We start from the raw sequence: 24,484 nt of genomic DNA on the forward strand, positions 1-24,484 counted from the left end.
ACCGTAATCCATGTACCTATCAAATAGCTGCTTGAATGTCCCTAATGTTTCCGACTCAACTACTTCCACAGGCAGTGCATTCCATGCCCCCACTACTCTCTGGGTAAAGAACCTACCTCTGATATCCCTCCTATATCTTCCACCTTTCACCTTAAATTTATGTCCCCTTGTAATGGTTTGTTCCACCCAGGGAAAAAGTCTCTGGCTGTCTACTCTATCTATTGCCCTGATCATCTTATAAACCTCTATCAAGTCGCCCCTCATCCTTCTCCGTTCTAATGAGAAAAGGCCTAGCACCCTCAACCTTTCCTCGTAAGGCCTACTCTCCATTCCAGGCAACATCCTGGTCAATCTCCTTTGCACCTTTTCCAAAGCTTCCACATCCTTCCTAAAATGAGGCGACCAGAACTGTACACAGTACTCCAAATGTGGCCTTACCAAAGGTTTGTACAGCTGCATCATAACGTCACGGCTCTTAAATTCAATCCCTCTGTTAATGAACGCGAGCACACCATAGGCCTTCTTCACAGCTCTATCCACTTGAGTGGCAACTTTCAAAGATGTATGAACATAGACCCCAAGATCTCTCTGCTCCTCCACATTGCCAAGAACTCTACCGTTAACCCTGTATTCCGCATTCATATTTGTCCTTCCAAAATGGACAACCTCACACTTTTCAGGGTTAAACTCCATCTGCCACTTCTCAGCCCAGCTCTGCATCCTATCTATGTCTCTTTGCAGCCGACAACAGCCCTCCTTACTATCCACAACTCCACCAATCTTCGTATCGTCTGCAAATTTACTGACCCACCCTTCAACTCCCTCATTTTCATTAATGAAAATCACAAACAGCAGAGGACCCAGAACTGATCCCTGCGGTACGCCACTGGTAACTGGGATCCAGGCTGAATATTTGCCATCCACCACCACTCTCTGACTTCTATCGGTTAGCCAGTTCTTATCCAACTGGCCAAAGTTCCCACTATCCTATGCCTCCTTACTTTCTGCATAAGCCTACCATGGGGAACTTTATCAAATGCCTTACTAAAATCCATGTACACTACATCCACTGCTTTACCTTCATCCACATGCTCGGTCACCTCCTCAAAGAATTCAATAAGATTTGTAAGACAAGACCTACCCCTCACAAATCCGTGCTGACTATCCCTAATCAAGCAGTGTCTTTCCAGATGCTCAGAAATCCTATCCTTCAGTACCTTTCCATTACTTTGCCTACCGCCGAAGTAAGACTAACTGGCCTGTAATTCCCAGGGTTATCCCTAGTCCCTTTTTTGAACAGGGGCACGACATTCGCCACTCTCCAATCCCCTGGTACCACCCCTGTTGACGTACCAGGGGTGGTACCAGGGGATTGGAGAGTGGAGAAGCCGGGGATGCGAGGGCAGGAAAGGCAGGGATGTGCGAAAGGGTGTTGGAAGGTGGAATGCCTTTGGAGGATGTGACACAGAACAGTGGAGTTAGTGAGGTTATACAGGCGGAGTTACGGAGAGCAGGAAGCGGAGTCGGGTGTTTGGGAGGGCTGCCTGGCCGGAAATGAAGAATGGGATGTTTTATTGGATTATTGCTGAGCAACGGAGAAAGTGGCGCGTGCTTTCAAACTCCTGCTGGTTCAAATTTATATGCCTGTGAAATGCCACTGAAAGTGTCGATTTGCAATGAACAATACAGTGTAATAAGGAAATGTGGTGTGAGTTCCAGGCGATTAGCATAATATTCTGATTGACTAGTCCCAGGAGAAACATCAGTATGCACCCCACTAATTCTAAATTTAAACCGGTGTGTGGGGTTTGCAGAAGGAATTATGTGGAATACTCAATTATTTGGGGCCCAAGGTCCGGGCCATTGTCTCTCTTGATCTCTCTACATCAGCATTTCAGCAAAAACAATAACTGAGATTTCCAGACCGACCGTGAAGGTGAACAACTAAAATATGACACTGAGTCACACGGGGATATACTGTCCAGTCGCTGGTCAAAGATGCTATAGCAATGAACATATTTTATTTTGAAAATGCCGGTCAGAACGGCAAATATGTATCAAGAGATTTGCAGAACTTTCGGCGCAGGCAAGTTAAGGCAAGGCGAGGATGTTGAAGGGATATGGTTGAGAAAATTATTAGAGGAGCAGAAAGCTATTGGGGTTTTGTAGATTCTAAAAGGATCAATTCGATGGTGTTAGGTCGGGGTGTATTGTTAAAACAAGCAGTTGAAGTTTATGATGAAGATATTACAGCATTACTTTGTCATCGGGAGGTCAGTTCTTGCAAATTTTATTCAATTTTTAACGCGTCTATGTACATTTCTCAGGCAGAGCTGGGGATTTACTTCAGCGATACTTTCAACAAGTTCTCACATGATGACTATGATCGAGAAGGTAAGAACATCTGGGACCCAGGGCAATTTGAATGGTCGAACAAAATAGGCTTATTGGCTGCAGACAGAATGTGATGGGCGATCACTGTTCCTGTGACAGGAAGCCGATATTCAGTCGTGCACTTCAGGAATTTGCGCTGCCTCCTCTACTGTTTTCAGTAAACATTGATGATGTACACATGAAAGTTGGAGGTACGATCTGTAACATCGCAGATGCCAGGACATTTACTGGTGTGGCACAGTTGTTTCACAGCTCCAGTGTTCTAGGTTCGATTCCCCGGTGGGTCACTGTTTGTGCGGAGTCTGCACGTTCTCCCCGTGTCTGCGTGGGTTTTCTCCGGGTGCTCAGGTTTCCTCCCACGGTCCAAAGATGTGCAGGTTTGGTGGATTAGCTATGCTAAATTGCCTTTAGTGTCCAAAAAGATTAGGAGGGTTACTGAGTTATGGGGGTAGGGTGGAGTTGTGGGCTTCGGTAGGCTTCTCTTTCCAATGGCCGGTGCAGATTCGATGGGCCGAATGGCTTCCTTCTGTGCTAATAATTGTCTGATTCTATGATAAACAGCGAAGACGAAAGACTTAGATTGCGGGGCGATGCAGACGGACTGTTTAGATGTATAAAATAGTAGCAAAAATAACTTAACACTGGAAGGTGTGACGTAATGCATTTTGAGAGGAGTAAAACGTCGAGGGTGGGCACAATGAACAGTCGGACATTAGGAAGCACAGAGGACCAGAGCGACCTTGGAATGCATCTCAGAAGATCCTTCAAGGTGTCTGAAAAGTTCAATAAGGACCTGAAAAAGGTATGTGAAATACTCGTTCTAATTAGTCCAGGTACAGAGTATAAGAGTAGAAAGGTTATGATGGATCGTATGAACCGCTCTTTGACCCCAGCTGGAATTCTCCTTAGTGCAGAGAAGGCCGTGATTTAAAGAACATTTAGAGAGGGTGTGAGAAAACATTTATCACTGAGCGGGCTGTTGGAATCTGGAAATCACTGCCTGAAACTGTCGGGACGGGAACATTCATGAGACGGCTCGATGAACACTTCATTTATTTATTTTTCTATAATAGATTTAGAGTACCCAATTATATACATTTTTTCCAATTAAGGGGAAATTTAGCGTGGTCAATTCACCTAACCTGCACATCTTTGGGTTGTGGGGGTGAAACCCACGCAGACACGAGGAGAATGTGCAAACTCCGGGATTCGAACCCGGGTCCTCAGCGTTGCAGTCCCAGTGCTAACCACTGCGCCAACGTGCCGCCCCTCGACGAACACTTTAGACAACATAATTTGCAAAGCTAGGACTGAGGAGCTGGTAAATAGGATAAGAACAGAGACATTCCTAAAGGCCGACGCAGACACAATGCTCTTCAAGGGCTATTTCTACTTTGAAATCGGCCGCCTCATATGTTGGCCAACGAGAAGTTTGTAATCAATGAACATGTGACCACAGAGTGAGAGGACAAGTGAAGTCAATTTATGAGTGTGTCTAAATGTAAGTGACAAAAAAATATGCAGTTAAATATCGTGCATAGCATGTACAGCCGGGTAGAAATACTTACTGGGTACACCCACGATGGCGAGAAATGGATAGTAACCAGCCTGAATAACTTTCAGTATGCACTCGAACCGCCATAACGCTGACATCCTTTCGTAAAATGAAAAAAGACAGAAAAGAGCCACGGATAAAGCTCTGTCGGCTGCTGTGACATTCCAATCTGATGTATTCAAATTCCCAGACATTTCTGTCACAGTCCAATGAATGTTGCTCTGACTCTGATTCATTGCTGTAACGTTCATTCGAGTATTCCACGATTCTCACCCAATGTTGTAAAAAACTAATCTGATGTTCTGAGATTCTATCCCTCATTAATCGACATATTTATAGGAGTGGGTATCTCTCCTGCGGCACAGGTGGGTTCCAGCGAGACCGACATTAATTCCAGTCACGGAACAAACAGTTTCAGTTAACCACTTGCAACCCATTGTGCACCTTGATGAAGTGGAAGAATGTGCGGTAATGCTGGGATATCTGACGGTTACTGAGGAGAGGAAAATGGGAAATAGTGGAGGGAGGAAATATCACCGTTCAATCGAGATTGGTTATGTCAGTTGTTCAGGCTGATTGTGTGGTTCCTCATAGTTGAGTACATTTGTTTTTAGTGTAAAGAGAAAAGGAGGGAAACACTGTGAATTCAGACAGTCCGTCTAGGTTACTCAGCTCGTCTTCCACAAGGCCTTGGGCAAATACAACAGTATTGTTTACTTGGCGGAAATGTTTTAATAGAAGGCAATCCTCACCAATGTATGAATTGAAAAACATGTTCGATAAACATGATAACATTTTGATGTGGTAGCTGAAATAGACGAGGAGGTCACTGCTCAGGTCATGCGCATGTTATTGGAACTCAGGATATTTAGGCCCTGGTCAAAAAGAAGAAGGAGGCATGTAACATGCAGAGGCAGCTGCAATCACGTGGATCCTTTGAAGTGCATAGAGGTTGGCAGAGTAGCGTTATGTGTTGTGCACCAACACCCGGACCGGCCATCGCTTCATCCGCAACCGCGACCCCAGTGACGTCATCCACTTGCTGGACTTCAACCCATCCATGGCGCAGTGCGGTCTGGACATCCACAGGCCTGTGAAGCCAAACCATTGCCCGACACCGATCCGGAACGATCGGCCGCGCAGACCCATCTACTTGACACAGGAACCGCAAGCAAGGAAACAAGAGTGAAGGAAACAAGAGTGTAGAAGACTGTGTGCCAAAGGAGCAAATCCGCATGCTTCCTAACCGGAAACCCTGGATGAACAGGGATATCCACTGCTGGCTGAAGTCCAGGTCTGAGGCGTTCAAGTCAGGCGACCCTGACCTGTACATGAAAGTCAGATATGATCTAAAGAAATTCATCAAAGATGCCAAAAGACAGTTCCGGACCAAGCTCGAGTCCTAGGCTAGCCAAACGAATCCCCGTGTCAATGGCAAGGTTGCAAGACATAACGGGCTATCCGATGGAGGCATGCATACTCGCCGGCTCCAATGCACCGCTCCCTGATGAGCTCAACGCATTCTATGCCCACTTTGAGCAAGAGGTCAGCGAGAACAAGCCCTCCACCCCCAGAAGCCGCGGATGAACTTGTATCAGAAATCACTGCGGACGTCAGAGCAGCCTTCGCGAAGGTAAACCGACGGAATGCCACCGGTCCGGATGGGGTGCCCGGACGAGCACCTAGATCTTGCACGGATCAGCTGGCGGGGGTATTTGCAGACATCTTCAACCTCGTTTTACAACCATCTGAGGTCCCTATATGCTTCAAGAAGACGACCATCACCACAAAATAAATCCAAGCAGCGTGCCTTAATGACTATCGTCCAGTGGCTCTGACATCCATCATCATGAAGCGCTTCCAAAGGTTAGTCATGGCACGAATCGACTCCAGCCTTCCGGATTGACTTGATCCACTACAGTTCGCCTACACTGCAACATGTCCACGGCAGACGCCATGTCTATGGCCCTGCACTCCACCATGGAACATCTAGATACAAAGACACTTATGTCAGACTCCTATTTATCGACTACAGCTCAGCCTTCACCACCATCATTCCTACAAAACTCACCTACAAACGCCGTGGCCTTGGCCTCGGTTCCGTCCCTCTGTGAGTGGATCCTAAACTTTTTAACCCACAGGCCACAATCAGTAAAGATAGGCAACAACACCTCCTCCACGATCATCCTCAACACCGGTGCCCAACAAGGCTTTGTCCTCAGCCCCTTACTATACTCCTTGTTCACCTATGACTGTGTGGCCAAATTCCCCTCCAACTCGATTTTCAAATTTGCTGATGACACCACCATAGTGGGTCGCATTTCAAACAATGACGAGACAGAGTACAGGAATGAGCTAGATAATTTCTGTGGCTGCTATGAAACCGACAACACGACATCCGGTGGGCATTAATCAGTAATTGGAAATAACAGATTTCCATTTAAAAAAAACATTGATGGCTAATATTTTTGTGGAGGCTTTAGAAAGGGTGCGGAGGAGATTTACCAGAATGTTGCCTGGTATGTAGGGCATTAGCTATGAGGGGAGTTTGAATAAAATTGGTTTGTTTTCAGTGGAACGAAGGAGGTTGACGGGCGACCTGAATGAGGTCTACGAAATTATGAGGGGTTTCGATGGAGTGGATAGTCAGATACATTTTCCCAGGGTTGAGGGGTCAATTAATAGGGGGCATAGGTTTAAGGTGCGAGCGGTAATGTTGAGAGGAGATGAACGACGCAATTTCTTTACAAAGAGGGTAGTGGGTGGCTAGAACTGCTGCCCGAGGAGGCGGTGGAAGCAGGAACGGAGGATTCCACCATCTCCTCCGGCAGGAGTGATGTTTAAGGGGCATCTTGACAAATACATAAATAGGATGGCAATAGTGGGATACGGACCACGAATGTATAGACAATTTTAGTTTTGACGGGCAGTATGGTCGGCGTGGGCTTGGAGGGCCGAAGGGCCTCTTCCTGCGCTGTACTTTTCTTTGATCTTTGTTCTTTTTCGGAATTAAGTTTTGATCAAAATTTCAATAGTTTCCATTATGTGGTCATCATTTTCTGAAGTGAAACTATCACGTTTGCTGAACAGACACAAACTCCCCTGTTTCATACTGGGCAGAAACATTAAAATTCTCTGCTCTGTAATCATGAGTCAAAGCTTCCTTGGTCCGATTTGCCGTTCAACATTAACACAACACGTCATCTCACAGCCATGTGACATTTACACTTCCACAGTGAGAGAGGGACAAACAGCAGGATTTTCGCCCAACTCTCCATTCAGGCGCTACCAACAGAACGCGGGACTGCCGCTTCACTCAGCGGGTTACTACCCATCCCGGGGGTACTCCAACCAGGAGCAAACCTCCCAATACACCGAGCACAGGCTCAGAAACAGGCAGCTAGATTATATCACGCTCACTTCACCTCCGAGCAGCATTTACACAATCCCTCAGTGAGTGGAACTTCCCTTGAGCTTCTTTAGTTCAATTCAGCTCCTGTGACCTCTATGGACAGAATAATTTCAGTTTGAAGTCATGTTGTCATCACGCCCCAAGATTTGGATCCAGATCTGGGAAATATTCCTGTCTGTGTGAGCAATAAAATGTGGCGGTATCGAAAGATAGCAGGCGACTCTAGAGCAAAACGTAATTAGAAGAGAAATTGCAGAAACAGTGCAATGATTTAAAAGCATTTCGACGAGTGCTCCACACTTCCACAACGGAAAAAAGGCGGAGCTCCGTAGAAACCCTTCGCGGTGCCTGAACCCCTCCATGGCGCCTAGAAACCCTTCACGGTGCCTGAACCCCTCCATGGCGCCTAGAGACCCTTCACGGTGCCTGAACCCCTCCATGGCGCCTAGAAACCCTTCATGGTGCCTGAACCCCTCCATGGCGCCTAGAAACCCTTCACGGTGCCTGAACCCCTCCATGGCGCCTAGAAACCCTTCACGGTGCCTGAACCCCTCCATGGCGCCTAGAAACCCTTCACGGTGCCCAGAACCCTTCCAAGGCGCCTGGAGACCCATACCCGGTGTCCAGAACCCCTCCATGGCGCCTAGAGATCATTCACTGTGCCCTGAACCCCTCCGTGGCGCCTGGAGACCCTACCCGGTGTCCCGAACTTCTCCATGGCGCCTGGAAACCCTTCACGGTGCCTGAACCCCTCCATGGCGGCTAGAAACCCTTCACGGTGCCCAGAACCCATCCATGGCGCCTAGAGACCCTTCACGGCGCCTGAACCCCTCCATGGCGCCTGAACCCCTCCATGGCGCCAAGAGACCCTTCACTGTGTCCTGAACCCCTCCATGGCGCCTAGAGACCCTTCACTGTGTCCTGAACCCCTCCAAGGCGCCTGGAGACTCTACCCGGTGTCCTGAACCTCTCCATGGCGCCTAGAGACCCTTCACTGTGTCCTGAACCCCTCCATGGCGCCTGGAGACTCTACCCGGTGTCCTGAACCTCTCCATGGCGCCTAGAGACCCTTCACTGTGTCCTGAACCCCTCCATGGCGCCTGGAGACTCTACCCGGTGTCCTGAACATCTCCATGGCGCCTAGAGATCATTCACTGTGCCCTCAACCCCTCCATGGCGCCTAGAGACCCTTCACTGTGTCCTGAACCCCTCCATGGCGCCTGGAGACTCTACCCGGTGTCCTGAACCTCTCCATGGCGGCTAGAAACCCTTCACTGTGTCCTGAACCCCTCCATGGCGCCTGGAGACTCTACCCGGTGTCCTGAACCTCTCCATGGCGGCTAGAAACCCTTCACGGTGCCTGAACCCCTCCATGGCGGCTAGAAACCCTTCACGGTGCCCAGAACCCATCCATGGCGCCTAGAGACCCTTCACTGTGTCCTGAACCCCTCCATGGCGCCTAGAGACCCTTCACTGTGTCCTGAACCCCTCCATGGCGCCTGGAGACTCTACCCGGTGTCCTGAACCTCTCCATGGCGCCTAGAGACCCTTCACTGTGTCCTGAACCCCTCCATGGCGCCTGGAGACTCTACCCGGTGTCCTGAACATCTCCATGGCGCCTAGAGATCATTCACTGTGCCCTCAACCCCTCCATGGCGCCTAGAGACCCTTCACTGTGTCCTGAACCCCTCCATGGCGCCTGGAGACTCTACCCGGTGTCCTGAACCTCTCCATGGCGGCTAGAAACCCTTCACTGTGTCCTGAACCCCTCCATGGCGCCTGGAGACTCTACCCGGTGTCCTGAACCTCTCCATGGCGGCTAGAAACCCTTCACGGTGCCCAGAACCCCTCCATGGCGCTTCGAAACTCATCGCTGTGCCCTGCAGCGCTCCATGGCGCCTGCAGACCCTACCCGGTGTCCTGAACTCCTCCATGGTGCATGGACACCCTTCATGGTGTCCTGAACCCCTCCATGGCGCCTAGAAACACTTCACTGCTGTGGGTGGCTGCCTCGATTTTTCTTATCGACTGTAAACTTTGAGGGAATGAAAGTATCTGAGGAACAGGCAGGAATTGACATTGAGGCAGAAGCTCAGCTGTGATCAAACTGATTGTTGGGGCAGGAGTGAGTGGTCGTGTAGTCTCCCAATGTTGTCATTTGCTATCAGTTCCAGTTGGCACAGCACTCGCAGCTCGCAACTGCGAGATACGATTTTTAAGTTACATCTTTCGAATAATTATTTCAATATTCTAGGATACAGTTCAATTATCTGGTCTGCTCTGCCTGTGAGATTGGTGGAGGCAGATACAACAGTGGCTTTCAAATGTCAATGCGAGAAACGACTGGAATCAAATGCATGTCTCTGGGGAAAGGATGTTCGAGTGGGATTGAATGATCTGCTAATCTAAAGAGCCGCTGAGGTTAAACGGAATGAATGTCCTCCGTCGGTATTTCACGTACTTTTAAGTTTTTGGTCACATCTGGCTGTGAGATGATGTGCAGCGACACCTGGAGTTTCCCCTCAATGTTACCCACCACGGCGAGTTTGATCACGGTAATCCTTTATATACAATGTGTCCGTGCTTCACGTCAGCGTCAGCTTTAGCTCACTGGTTACTTCACAGCATCAACTTTCGAGTAAGTTCGAGCCTGTCTCACCGTGGGCGCTGCCTGGCGTTTTTTATATTTCCGTAACATGAGTCGTGCATAAATAAAAGCAGCAGCACATTTATAATTAAAAGCCGGTGTATTTTGTTACAGGAGCATTGATCTGTTTAAAAAGCAGCTTATGCCACGTGTTTACTTTCTGGCCTCTCGCTGCGGAAACCCGAGTTCGATTCCAGCTCTGTACAATAACTGACCTGTCACACTTTGCCAATTACTCACTACATAAATGGAGGAAAAGAGCATGAACGAATGCCTATTATACATTTTTTGAAATTTCGAAACAGGATTGGTTTCGCAGGCAAATTGATTAATCCATTTTTTTCACGTGAAACGCTGTTCTCCAGATCTCCAATAACACTCAGGGTGTTAGGAAGCATCCAGGACCAAGCAGTGCGCTTGATTGCTCCTCCTGCCACAAGCATTCAATCCCTCCGCCACAGACATCCCAAAATGCACCGCAATAACTCCACAATGTCCCTCAGGCAATTGTTCCTTCGGCAGCACCTTCCAGACCTACGACCACTGTCATTCGGAAGAACTAAACAAGCCCCTACTTGGGAAAATTACCAACTGCAATTCACCCTCCAAATCACTCACCACTCCCACTAGGAACCATATAAACGTTCCTTCACGGTAACGGGGGGAAATCATTTAGCTTCCTCCCTTAAAGCACGTGGGTGTACCCAAACTTCACGGCCTGCAACAATTCTAGAAAGCAGCTCACCACCACCTTCTGAAGGGCAACTAGGGATGGGCAATAAATTCTGTCCTAACCAGCAACTTTCACATCCAGTGAAAGTGATCTTTTTATGCATTAGTGCTTTAAATTTCTGGGGCCTGTACGAACTGTTCTCCAATCTTCAAAAATAAATATGCAGTACCCAATTCCTTTTTTCCAATTAAAGGGCAATTTCGTGTCGCAAATTCATGTACCCTGCACGTCATTGGTTGTGGGGAGAAACCCACGCAAAAACGGGGAGAATGTGCAAACTCCACACGGACAGAGACCCAGAGCCGGAATTGAAACTAAGAACTCAGCGTCGTGAGGCAGCAGTGCTAACCACTGAGCCATCCTGCTGTCCCTATTGGTCATTCTAACGGTGGAATGAATCATGTAACTTCTGCTTCAGAGGAAAGTACATCTAATGGATGTCTAACAGCAAGAATCCTTGAAAATAGAAACAATGTGCTTGCTGCAGTGAGGTGGAAGGGAGTGGTGTGCAATATACTCCAGCATTAAAGGCTCTCTCCCCCTTTCTCTCTTTACCATTCTCCTTTATTCTGTTTCTAATTTGTTTGTATTAGTATCGGGTGAAGATTTGATTAGCTGTGGTTCTCTTGAGCAAGATATTCTTCAACATTTTTTCCAGTCAGACACATTCTGCGACTTTGCTGCTTTTTGCAACCACAGCAAACGTGATGAATAATTGGAAATTCACAACACTGAAGGAGGCTATTTTTTCCACAATTACTGTGTCTGCCCATTATAACTATTGTACACATACATGGTCAGATAATTGAACACAGGAGTTGAGATGTCTTGCTGAAGTTCTACAAGACGTTGGGAAGACCACACTTGGAATATTATGTACAGTTCTGGTCACCCTAATATAGAAACGATATTATTAACCTAGAAAGAGGGCAGAAAAGATTTGCTAGGCTGCTACCGGATTTGATGGTTTGAGTTATACGGAGCTGTTTAAACTGGAATATTATTATTGCAGCCTCGGGGTGATCTTGACGACGGCAATTAAATAATGGGGGGCATGGATCAGGTAGATTATCACAAAGGTAGTGGAATCCAAAACTAGAGCGCGTAGGTTTAAGGTGAGAGGGGAGAGATACAAAACGGCCCACATGAAAAATTGTTTCACAAAGAGGGTGGTGAGTGTCTGGAACGAGATGGCAGAGGCAGTAGTAGAGTCGTCTACAATTCTGTCTTTTAAAAAGCATTTAAATAGTTATATGGAGAAGATGGGTGTAGAGGAATATGACCAAATGTGGGCAATTGGACAGGCTTTGTGTAGTAAAAACTGGGCGACATGCACAAGTAATGCCGAAGGACCTATTTCCATCATGGAAACGTCTATGACTCTATAACCTGTCCCACCTTTCAGCTCTGCCTCGCTGCAGATTCGAGCACTCCATCTATATGTCCAAATCGGTTTGAATGTCTGCCTCCATTTTTATTCGCGATAGTGAACTTTGAGGGAACGACAGTATCTGAGGAATAGACAGGAAATGACATTGAAGCAGAAGCTCAGCTGTGATCAAACTGAATGTTGGGGCAGGAGTGAGTGGCCGTGACGTCTCCCTATGTTGTCATTTGCTACCAGTTCCAGTTGCCACAGTACTCGCAGGTGAATATAACTGCGAGGTAAGGTTTTTAAGTTACATCTTTCCAACAATTATTTCAATGTTCTGGGATAGATTTCAATTATCTGGTCTGCACTGCCTGTGAGATTGGTGGTGACAAATACAACAGTGGCTTTCAAATTTCAATGCGAAAAACGAAAGCAATCAAATGCATGCCTCTGGGGAAAGGTCGGTCCAGTGGGATTGAATGATCTGCTAATTCAAAAAGCCGCTAAAGTTAAACAGAATGAATGTCCTCCGTCGGTACTTCACGCACTTTAAGTTTTTGGTCACGTCTGGCTGTGAGATGATGTACACCAACACCTGTAGATTCCCCTCAATGTTACCCACCACGGCGAGTATGATCTAGGTAATCATCTATATACAATGTGTCCATGCTTGACGATCGCGTCAGCTTTAGCTCACTGGTTACTTCAAAGCATCAACTTAGTTGTAAGTTCGTTCCTGTCTCACACTGGGCGCTGCCTGGCGTTTTTAATAATTTCAAAACATGTGTGTTGCATAAATAAAAGCAGCAGCACATTTATATTTAGAAGTAGGTGCATTTTGTTTAGAGGTTGCATCAGTATGTTTTAAAAAAGAGGCTTGTGCCACGTGTTTGCTCTCTGATCTCACACTGCGGAAACCCAAGTTGGATTCCAGCTCTGTACAATAACTGATCTATCACACTTTGTTAATTACTCACAACCTAAGTGCAGGAAAAGAACATTAACGATTATCGATTATACATTTTTTTAAAATTCGGAACAAGATTGTTTACGCAGGCAAATTCATTAATGCATTTATTTCCGTGAAAACCTGTTCCCCAGATCTCCAAGAACACTCAGGGAGTTAGGAAGCATCCAGGACTAAGCAGTGCGCTTGATTGCTCCTCCTGCCACAAGCATTCAATCCCTCCGCCAGAGACATCCCAAAATGCACCGCAATGACTCAACAAAGTTCCTTAGACATTTGTTCCTTAGACAGCACCTTCCAGACCTACGACCACTGTCATTTGAAGAACTAGAAAAGCCTCTACTTGGGACAATCAGCAACTGGAATTTCCCCTCCAAATCACTCACCACTCCCACTTGGAACCATATAAACGTTCCTTCACGGTAACGGGGAAAAAAATCATTTAGCTTCCTCCAAAAAGCAGGTTGGGTGTATCCCAACCTCAGGGCCTGCAAAGATTCAAGAAAGCAGCTCACCACCACCTTCTGAAGGGCAACTAGGGATGGACAATAACTTCTGTCCGAACCAGCAGCTGTCATATCCAGGAAAAGTAATCTTTTTAATGCATTGGTGCTTTGAATTTCTGGGCCCTGGGATTCTTAAGCTCAACTGTGATCAAACTGAATGTTGGGACAGGAGTGAGTGGTCGTGTCGTCTCCCCATGTGGTCATTTGCGAACAGTTCCAGTTGCCACAGCACTCTAGATGAAGATATCTGCGAGATAAGATTTTCAAGTTACATGTTTCCAACAATTATTTCAATGTCCTGGGATACAGTTCAATTATCTTGTCTGCACTGCCTGTGAGATTGGTGGAGGCAGATACAACAGTGACTTTCAAATGTCAATGCGAGAAACGTCAGCAATCAAATGCATGTCTCTGGGGAAAGGTCGGTCGAGTGGGATTGAATGATCTGCTAATCTAAAGAGCCACTGAGGTTAAACGGAATGAATGTCCTCCGACTTTATTTCGTGTACTTTAAAGTGTTTGATCACTTCTGGTTGTGAGATGATGTGCACCCACACCTGGATTTTTCCCTGAATATTACCCACCACGGCGAGTAGGATCACGGTAATCCTTTTCTACAATGTGTCCGTGCTTTAAGCCAGCGTCAGCTTTAGCTCACTGGTTACTTCACAGCATCAACTTAATTGTAAGTTCGAACCTGTCTCACCTTGGGCGCTGCCTGGCGCTTTTAATATTTCCAAAACATGTCTGTTGCATAAATAAAAGCAGAAACACTTTTAAAATTGGAAGTTGGTGTATTTTGTTTGGAGCTAACATTAACATTAACATTAACATTTGGAGCTAACTCTTTGGAAAAGATGCTTATGCCACGTCTTTATTTTCTGATCTCACACTGCGGAAACCCAAGTTCGATTCCAGCTCTGTACAATAATTGACCTATCACACATTGTCAAAATACTCACAACGGAAATTGTGGAAAAGAGTGTTAACAATCATCTATTATACATTTTGTGAAATTTCAGAACAAGATTGGTTACGCAGGCAAATTGATTAATCCATTTTTTGTCCAAGTGAAACGCTGTTCCCCAGATCTCCAAGTACGCTCGGGGATTTCGAAAGCATCCCGGACCAAGCAGTGCGATTGATTGCTCCTCCTGCCACAGGCATTCAATCCTCCAACAGCCATCCCAAAATGCACCGCAACAACTCAACAAATGTCCTCAGGCAATTGTCCCTTCGACAGCACCTTCCATACCTACGACCACTATCATTTTGAAGAACAAGACAAGCCCCGAGGGAAAATCACCAACTGGAATTTCTCCTCAAAATCACTCACCACTCCCACTTGGACCCATATAAACGTTCCTTCGCGGTAACGGGGAGAAAGATCATTTAGCTTCCTCCATAAAAGCACGTTGGGTGTACCCAATCTTCACGGACTGCAACGTTTCAAGAAAGCAGCTCACCACCACCTTCTGAACGGCAACTGGGAATGGGCAATACATTCTGTCCTGTCCAACAACTTTCATATCCAGGAAAAGTGATCTTTTTAATGCATTGATACTTAGAATTTCTGGTGCCTGGAATGAACAGTTTTGCATTCTTTAAAAATAAATATAGAGTACTCAATTCATTATTTTCAAAGAAGAGGCAATTTCGTGTCGCCAGTCCACCTATCATACACATCTTTGCTTGTGGGGGAGAAACCAACGCAAATGCGGGGCCAATGTGCAAAGTGCACACGGACAGAAGGGCAAGGTTTAGAGTAGATGAACGAGGCAAGTGTTTTTACACAGAGGGTAGTGGGTGCCTGGAACTCTACCGGAGGAGGTGGTGGAAGCAGGGACGATAGTGACATTAAAGGGGCATTATGACAAATATATGAATAGAATGGGAATAGAGGGGTACGGAGTCAGGAAGTGTAGATGATTGTAGTTTAGTCGGACAGCACAGTCTGCACGGGCTTGGTCGGCTGAAGGGGCTGTTCCTGTGCTGTACATTTCTTTGTTGACAGTGACCCAGAGCCGAGATCGAACTTGTGAACTCTGCGTCGTGTGGCAGCAGTGCTAACCGCTGGGCCATTGTGCTATCTCTGTTTGTCGTTCTAACGGTGGAATGAATCATGTAACTTCTACTTCAGAGGAAACTGGATCTAAGGTATTTCTAAGAGCATGAATCCTGGAAGATATGAACAATGTGCTTGCTGCAGTAAGGTGGTAGGGAGTGGTGTGCAATGTACTACAGCATTAAACGCTCTCTCCCCCTTTCTCTCTTTACCACTCTCCTTTATTCTGTTTCTGTTTTGTTTCTATTAGTATCGGGTGAAGATTTGATTAGCTGTGAGTCTCTTGATCAAGATATTCTTCTTCATGTTTTCCAGTCAGACACATTCTGCGACATTGTTGCTTTTTGGAACCACTGCAAACATGATGAATAATTGGAAATTCACAACATAGAAGCGGCTCTTTGTTCCACAAATACTGTGTCTGTCGCCATTATTACTATTATACAGATGCATAGTCAGATAATTGAATACAGGAGTTGGGAGATCTTGCTGAACTTGAACAAGACATTGGGAATGACAAACATGGAATACTGTGTACAGTTCTGGTCACCCTAATATGGAAAGGATGTTATTAACCTAGAATGAGGGCAGAAAAGATTTGCTAGGTTGCTACCGGACTTGATGGTTTGAGTTATAAGGAGAGGCTCGATAGGCTCGAACATTTTTCTTGGAGGCTCGGATTGATCATGACGGCGACTATAAAATAATGCGGGGCATAGATATTGTAGATGTTCCCAAAGGTAATGGAATCCAAACCTCGAGGGCAAACGTTTAAGGTGAGAGGGGAGAGATACAAAAGGGTCCAGGTGAACTTTTTTTTCGCACTGAGGGTTGTGAGTGTTTGAAATATTGGCAGTAGTACAGCTGTCTACAATTCTGCTTTTAAATCGTTTTTGATACTTATATGGAGATGGGTATAGAGGAATATGACTAAATGTGGGCAATCGGGCAGGCTTTGTGTGGTAAAAACTGGGAGGCATGGACAAGTTAGGCCGACGCACCTATTTCCATGTGGTGAACTTCGATGAATCTATCACCTGTTCCACCTTCCAGATCTGTGTCACTGCAGATTGGAGTACTCCATCTATATGTCCAAATCGCTTTGAAATTTTGCTGTGGGTGTCTGCCTCGATTTATCTTATCGACAGTGAACCTTGAGGGAATGAAAGTATCTGAGGATCAGGCAGCAAATTACATTGAGGCAGAAGTTCAGCTGTGATTAAACTGAATGCTGGGGCTGGAATGATTATCCGCATACAGAGTAAAGCTCCCTCTATACTGTCCTCATCAAACATTCCCAGGACAGGTACAGCACAGGGTTAGATACAGAGTAAAGCTCCCTCTACACTGTCCCCATCAAACACTCCCAGGTCAGGTACAGCACGGGGTTAGATATAGAGTAAAGCTCCCTCTATAGTGTCCTCATCAAACACTCCCAGGACAGGTACAGCACAGAGTTAGATACAGAGTAAAGCACCCTCCATACTTGGAGTATAGTGTTCAATTCTGGTCGCCACACTACCAGAAGGACGTTGAGGCTTTAGAGAGTGTGCAGAAGAGATTTACCAGGATGTTGCCTGGTATGGAGGGCATTAGCTATGAGGAGAGGTTGAATAAACTTGGTTTGTTCTCACTGGAACGAAGGAGGTTGAGGGGAGTCCTGATAGTGGTCTGCAAAATTATGAGGGGCATCGGCAGAGTGGATAGTCAGAGGCTTTTTCCCAGGGTAGAGGGGTCAATTACTAGGGGGCAGATGTTTAAGGTGCGAGGGGCAATGTTTAGAGGAGATGTACGAAGCACGTTTTTTACACAGAGGGTAGTGGGTGCTTGCAACCTGCTGCCAGAAGAGGTGGTGGAAGCAGGGATGATAGTGATGTTTAAAGGGCATCTTGACAAATACATGAATCGGATGGGAATTGAGGGGTGAGGACCCCGGGAGTGTAGAATATTTTAGTTTAGACTGGCAGCATGTTCGGCACGGGCTTGGAGGGCCGAAGGGCCTGTTCTTGTGCTGTACTTTTCTTTGTTCTTTGTTCTATGTTAGTCTCCCGATGTTGTCATTTGCGATCAGTTCCAGTTGCCACAGCACTCGCAGATGAAGATATCTGCGAGATAACATTTTTAAATTACATGTTTCCAACAATTATTTCAATGTCCTGGGATACAGTTCAATGATCTGGTCTGCACTGCCTGTGAGATTGGTGGAGGCAGATACAACAGTGGCTTTCAAATGTCAATGCCAGAAACGACAGCAATCAAATGCATGTCTCTGGGAAAAGGGCGTTCGAGTGGAATTGAATGATCTGCTCATCTAAAGAGCCGCTGATGTTAAACGGAATGAATGTCCTCCTTCGGTACGTCACGCACTTTTATGTCTTTGGTCACGTCTGACTGTGAGGTGATGTGCGTCAACACCTGGAGTTTTCCCTGAATGTGACCCATCACGGCGAGCAGGATAACGGTAATCCTTTTCTACAATGTGTCCGTACTTTAATCCAGCGTCAGCTTTAGCTCGCTGGTTACTTCACAGCATCAACTTAATTGTAAGCTCGGACCTGTCTCACCATGGGCGCTGCTTGGCGTGTTTAATATTTCCAAAACATGTGTGTTGCATAAATAAAAGTAGCAGACATTTATAATTGGAAGCTGGTGTATTTTGTTTTGAGCTAACATTAACCTGTTTGAAAAAGATCCTTATGCCACGTCTTTACTTTCTGATCTCACACTGCGGAAACCCAAGTTCGATTCCAGCTCTGTACAACAACTGACCTGTCACACATTGTCAATTACTCACAACGTAAATTGTGGAAAAGAGCATTAACAATCATCTATTATACATTTTGTGAAATTTCAGAACAAGATTGGTTCCGCAGGCAAATTGATTAATCCATTTTTTGTCCAAGTGAAACGCTGTTCCCCAGATCTCCAAGAACGCTCATGGAGTTAGAAAGCATCCCGGACCAAGCAGTGCGCTTGATTGCTCCTCCTGCCACAGGCATTCAATCCCTCCAACAGCCATCCCAAAATGCACCGCATTAACTCAACAAATTTCCTCAAGCAATTTCTCCTTAGACAGCACCTGCCATACCTACGACCACTATAATTTTGAAGAACTAGACAATCCCATACTTGGGAAAATCACCAACTGGAATTTCCCCTCAAAATCACTTACCACTCCCACTTGGACCCATATAAACGATCCTTCGCGGTAACGGGGGAAAAATTCATTTAGCTTCCTCCAGAAAAGCACGTTGGGTGTGCCCAAACTTCACGGACTGCAACGTTTCAAGAAAACAGTTCACCACCACCGTCTGAAGGGCAACTGGGAATGGGCAATAAATTCTGTCCTAACCAGCAACTTTCACATCCAGTAAAAGTGACCTTTTTAATGCATTGATGCTTTGAATTTCTGGGCCCTGGGATGAACTGTTCTCTATTCTTATAAAATATATATAGGGTACATAATTCTTTTTTTTTTTCAAATAAGCGGCAATTTCGTGTGCCCAATCCACCTATCATGCACATCTTTGGTTGTGGAGGAGAAACCAACGCAAATACGGGGCCAATGTGCAAACCCCACACGGACAGAAGGGCAAGGTTTAGAGTAGATGAAGGAGGCAAGTTTTTTTACACAAAGGGTAGTGGGTGCCTGGAACTCGCTACTGGAGGAGGTGGTGGAAGCAGGGACGATAGTGACATTTAAAGGGCATCTTGACAAATAGTTGAATAGGATGGGTATAGAAGGATACGGACCCAGGACGTGTAGCAGATTGTAGTTTAGTCGGGCAGCATGGTCGGCACGGGCTTGGAGGGCCGAAGGGCCTGCTCCTGTGCTGTACATTTCTTTGTTCTTTGTTCTTTGTTGACAGTGACCCAGAGCCGAGATCGAACTTGAGAACACGGCGTAGTGAGGCAGCAGTGCTAACCACTGGGCCATTGTGCTGTCTCGTATATCGGTCTAACGGTGGGATGAATCATGTAACTTCTACTTCAGAATAAACTGGATCTAAGGTATTTCTAAGAGCATGAATCCTGTGAGATAGAAACAATGTGCTTGCTGCAGTAAGGTGGAAGGGAGTGGTGTGCAATGTCTTCCAGCATTAAACGCTCTCTTCCCCTTTATCTCTTTACCACTCTCCTTTATTCTGTTTCTGTTATGTTTCTATTAGTATCGGGTGAAGATTTGATTAGCTGTGAGTCTCTTAAGCAAGATATTCTTCTATATTTTTTCCAGTCAGACACATTCAGCGACTTTGTTTTTTTTTAACCTCTGCAAACTTGATGAATAATTGGAAATTCACAACATAGAAGCGGCTCTTGGTTCCACAATTACTGTGTCTGTCGCCATTATTACTATTATACAGATACATGGACAGATAATTGAATTCAGGAGTTTGGAGATCTTGCTTAACTTGAACAAGGCATTGGGAAGGACACATTTGGAATACTGTGCACAGTTCTGGTCACCCTAATATAGAAAAGATGTTATTAACCTCGAATGAGGGCAGAAAAGATTTGCTAGGTTGCTACCGGACTTGATGGTTTGAGTTATAAGGAGAGTCTCGATAGTCTCGAACATTTTTCTTGGAGGCTCGGAGTGATCTTGACGGCGACTATGAAATAATGCGGGGAATAGATATTGTAGATGTTCCCAAAGGTAATGGAATCCAAAACTAGAGGGCAAAGGTTTAAGGTGAGAGGGGAGAGATACAAAAGGGTCCTGGTGAACAACTTGTTCGCACTGAGGGTGGTGAGTGTTTGAAATATTGGCAGTAGTGCAGCCTTCTACAGTTCTGCCTTTTAATAAGTATTTAGATATTTCTGTGGAGAAGATGGGTACAGAGGAATATGACCAAATGTGGGCAATCGGGCAGGCTTTGTGTAGTAAAAACTGGGAGGCATGGACAAGTTAGGCCGACATACATATTTCCATGCGTGAACTTCGATGAATCTATCACCTGTCCCACCTTCCAGATCTGTGTCGCTGCAGATTGGAATACTCCATCTATATGTCCAAATCGATTTGAAATTTTGCTGTGGGTGCCTGCCTCGATGTTTCTTATCGACAGTGAACTTTGGGGGAATGAAAGTATCTGAGCAACAGGCAGCAAATTACATTGAGGCAGAAGCTCAGCTGCGATTAAACTGAATGTTGGGGCAGGAATGATTATTCGCATAGTCTCCCTATGTTGTCATTTGCGATCAGTTCCAGTTGCCACAGCACTCGCAGATGAAGATATCTGCGAGATAAGATTTTTAAGGTACATGTTTCCAACAATTATTTCAATGTCCTTGGATACAGTTCAATTATCTGGTCTGCACTGCCTGTGAGATTGTTGGAGGCAGATACAACAGTGGCTTTCAAATGTGAATGCCAGAAACGACAGCAATCAAATGCATGCCTCTGGGAAAAGGTCGGTCGAGTGGGATTGAATGATCTGCTAATCTAAAGAGCCGCTGATGTTAAACGGAATGAATGGTCTAAGTCGGTACTTCATGCACGTTTATGTTTTTGGTCACGTCTGGCTGTGTGGTGATGTGCATCAACACCTGGAGTTTTCCCTGAATGTTACCCACGACGGCGAGTAGGATCACGGTAATCCATTTCTACAATGTGTCCGTGCTTTAATCCAGCGTCAGCTTTAGCTCACTGGTTATTAAACAGCATCAACTTAGTTGTAAGTTCGAGCCTGTCTCACCATGGGCGCTGCTTGGCGTTTTTAATATTTCCAATACATGTGTTTTTCATAAATAAAAGCAGCAGCACATTTATAATTGGAAGTTGGTGTATTTTGTTTTGAGCTAACATTAACCTGTTTGAAAAATATGCTTATGCCACGTCTTTATTTTCTGATCTCACACTGCGGAAACCCAAGTTCGATTCCAGCTCTGTACAATAACTGACCTGTCACACATTGTCAATTACTCACAGCGTAAATTGTGGAAATGAGCATTAACAATCATCTATTATACATTTTGTGAAATTTCAGAACAAGATTGTTTCCGCAGGCAAATTGATTAATCCATTTTTTGTCCAAGTGAAACGCTGTTCCCAAGATCTCCAAGAAGCTGAGGGAGTTCGAAAGCATCCCCTAACAAGCAATGCGCTTGATTGCTCCTCCTGCCACAGGCATTCAATCCCTCCAACAGCCATCCCAAAATGCACCGCAGTGACTCAGCAAATTTCCTCACGCAATTGTCCCTTCGACACCACCTTCCACACCTACGACCACTATCATTTTGAAGAACTAGACAAGCCCCTACTTGGGAAAATCTCCAACTGGAATGTCCCCTCAAAATCACTCACCATTCCCACTTGGACCCATATAAACGTTCCTTCGCGGTAACCGGTAAAAAATAATTTAGCTTTCTCCATAAAAGCACGTTGGGTGTACCCAAATTTCACGGACTGCAACGTTTCAAGAAAGCAGCTCACCACCACATTCTGTAGGGCAACTGGGAATGGGCAATAAATTCTGTCCTAACCAGCAACTTTCACATCCAGTAAAAGTGATATTTTTAATGCATTGATGCTTTGAATTTCTGGGGCCTGGGATGAACGGTTCTGCATTCTTTAAAAATAAACAGAGAGTACTCAATTCATTTTTTTCAAATAAGGGTCAATTTCGTGTGGCCAATCCACCCAGCATGCACATCTTTGTTTGTGGGGGAGAAACAAACTCAAATACGGGGCCAATGTGCAAACTCCACACGGACAGAAGGGCAAGGTTTAGAGTAAATTGAAGAGGCAAGTTTTTTACAGAGAGGGTAGTGGATGCCTGGAACTCGATACCGGAGGAGGTGGTGGAAGGAGGGACGATAGTGACATTTAAGGGCATCTTGACAAATACGTGAATAGGATGGGAATAGAGGGATACGGACCCAGGAAGTGTAGAAGATTGTAGTTTAGTCGGGCCGCATTGTCGGCACGGGCTTGGAGGGCCGAAGGGCCTGTTCCTGTGCTGTCCATTTCTTTGTTCTTTGTTCTTTGTTGACAGTGACCCAGAACCGAGATCAAACTTGAGAACTCGGCGTCGTGAGGCAGCAGTGCCAGCCACTGGGCCATTGTGCTGCCTCTGTTTGCCGTTCTAACGGTGGGATGAATCATGTAACTTCTACTTCAGAGGAAACTGGATCTAAGGTATTTCTAAGAGCATGAATCCTGGAAGATAGAAACAATGTGCTTGCTGCAGAAAGGTAGAAGGGAGTGGTGTGCAACGCACTCTTGCAAGATCGATAATAAATACTTCTTCAGAATTTGACTAAGTGTAAATTATTACAATGTGAGCGGTGTTTCTCACAATTGGAGGCTCGTCCGGGATAGTTTTCATTGATCGAGGGGGGCGGCTCAAGAGGAACCGAGAAGACGCGCCCCGTTATTTAAACCGTCTCGTACTTCATCTTGAGTAGTTACCCACGGTCAACTGAACACGTTCCTAGGGTAGTCATTCTGAAGAAGCAAGTCACGGATTATAGTGGCAGGCACGCCGTGGAAGTGAAAGTCAGGCAACTCTGTGCACGGAGCAAGGTAAGAAAAGCGACTTTTAAGTATTACCTTGTTGACTTGAGTTCGTATCTAGACATCCGCAAGGGCGGATTGATGATATAAGGACTCTCGAGTTCATATCCAGACATCCGTATCAGTGAATGGGCGGATTGATGATATAAGTACTTTCAGGATTGTGATTCTTTTGACGGACCAGTCAGAACTAGACACTTTACTTCGAAATAAGTGGAAGTTGAGTACATCACAATGAGAAGTAAACACTCGAACCAAGGAGACGGCGCCGATAAGAAAATCCCTAAGAATATCCCACCAGAAAGTCCAGTGGGTCGGTAGTTAGTGAATTGGGATTTTGAGAGCCATGTACAAAAAAATGTAAGGACAGGAAAACAATGATAAAATGTTGTTGCTTCATATGGATAAGAGAAGCAATCCATAAACCCACAGTCTTTTGGCCGAAATACGGTTCGGACGAAGATTGGGTGTGCCAAATTTTGAATATATATGTCACTGATAAAAGACCCTGTTCCGATAAAGAAGTAAGTTACGCGAGTTGTTGGCTTCCCAGCAGGAACGCCACCCGAATATATCCATTAATCCCACAGGGCAAAGACGTTCGCACAGCCCCTCTTAAACAATGGGACGTCCTAGATAATTTGCCACCCCTTATAAGAATACGTCAAATGACAAGGACTCGCCAAATGACCAACAAATGAATAAAGGCAAATCAGAGAAAGCCCCTGAAAAAGAAGGAGAGAGTCAAATGATTTTAAGATCCACGAAAGGACAGGGAAAGGAACCAGAAATAACAAAAATGAACCTTCTTCGGGAAGACCCTATTGGAGAGGGAGAAGTAGGATTTGTAAATTCTCTTTTAAATTCAGGAGAAGTCAGAGCATTCAAAAAAAAAAGATATCTATGTACGTTAATGGAAGACCCCTTAGGACTGGCGGAACAACTCAATCAGTTCTTAGCTCCTAATATATACACATGGACCGAATTAATGTCCATTATGAGTATCCTATTCACGGGGGATGAAAGGGTATGATTAGAAGAGCAGGCATGCGACTGTGGGAGAATAAACACCCGACAGGGGGAAGCGATAAAGACAGAGAGAGAGAGATACAGAGAGAGAAAGAGACAGAGAGAGACAGAGAGAGTGATACAGAGAGAGAGAGAGAGAGAGAGAGAGACAGGCAGAGAGAGAGACAGACAGAGAGAGACAGACAGAGAGATACAGAGAGACAGGGAGAGAGAGACAGACAGAGAGATACAGAGAGACAGAGAGAGAGAGAGTGATACAGAGAGAGAGAGAGAGAGAGAGAGACA

The sequence above is a fragment of the Scyliorhinus torazame genome, chromosome 23 (assembly GCF_047496885.1).
Source record: "Scyliorhinus torazame isolate Kashiwa2021f chromosome 23, sScyTor2.1, whole genome shotgun sequence".
NCBI lineage: Eukaryota > Metazoa > Chordata > Chondrichthyes > Carcharhiniformes > Scyliorhinidae > Scyliorhinus > Scyliorhinus torazame.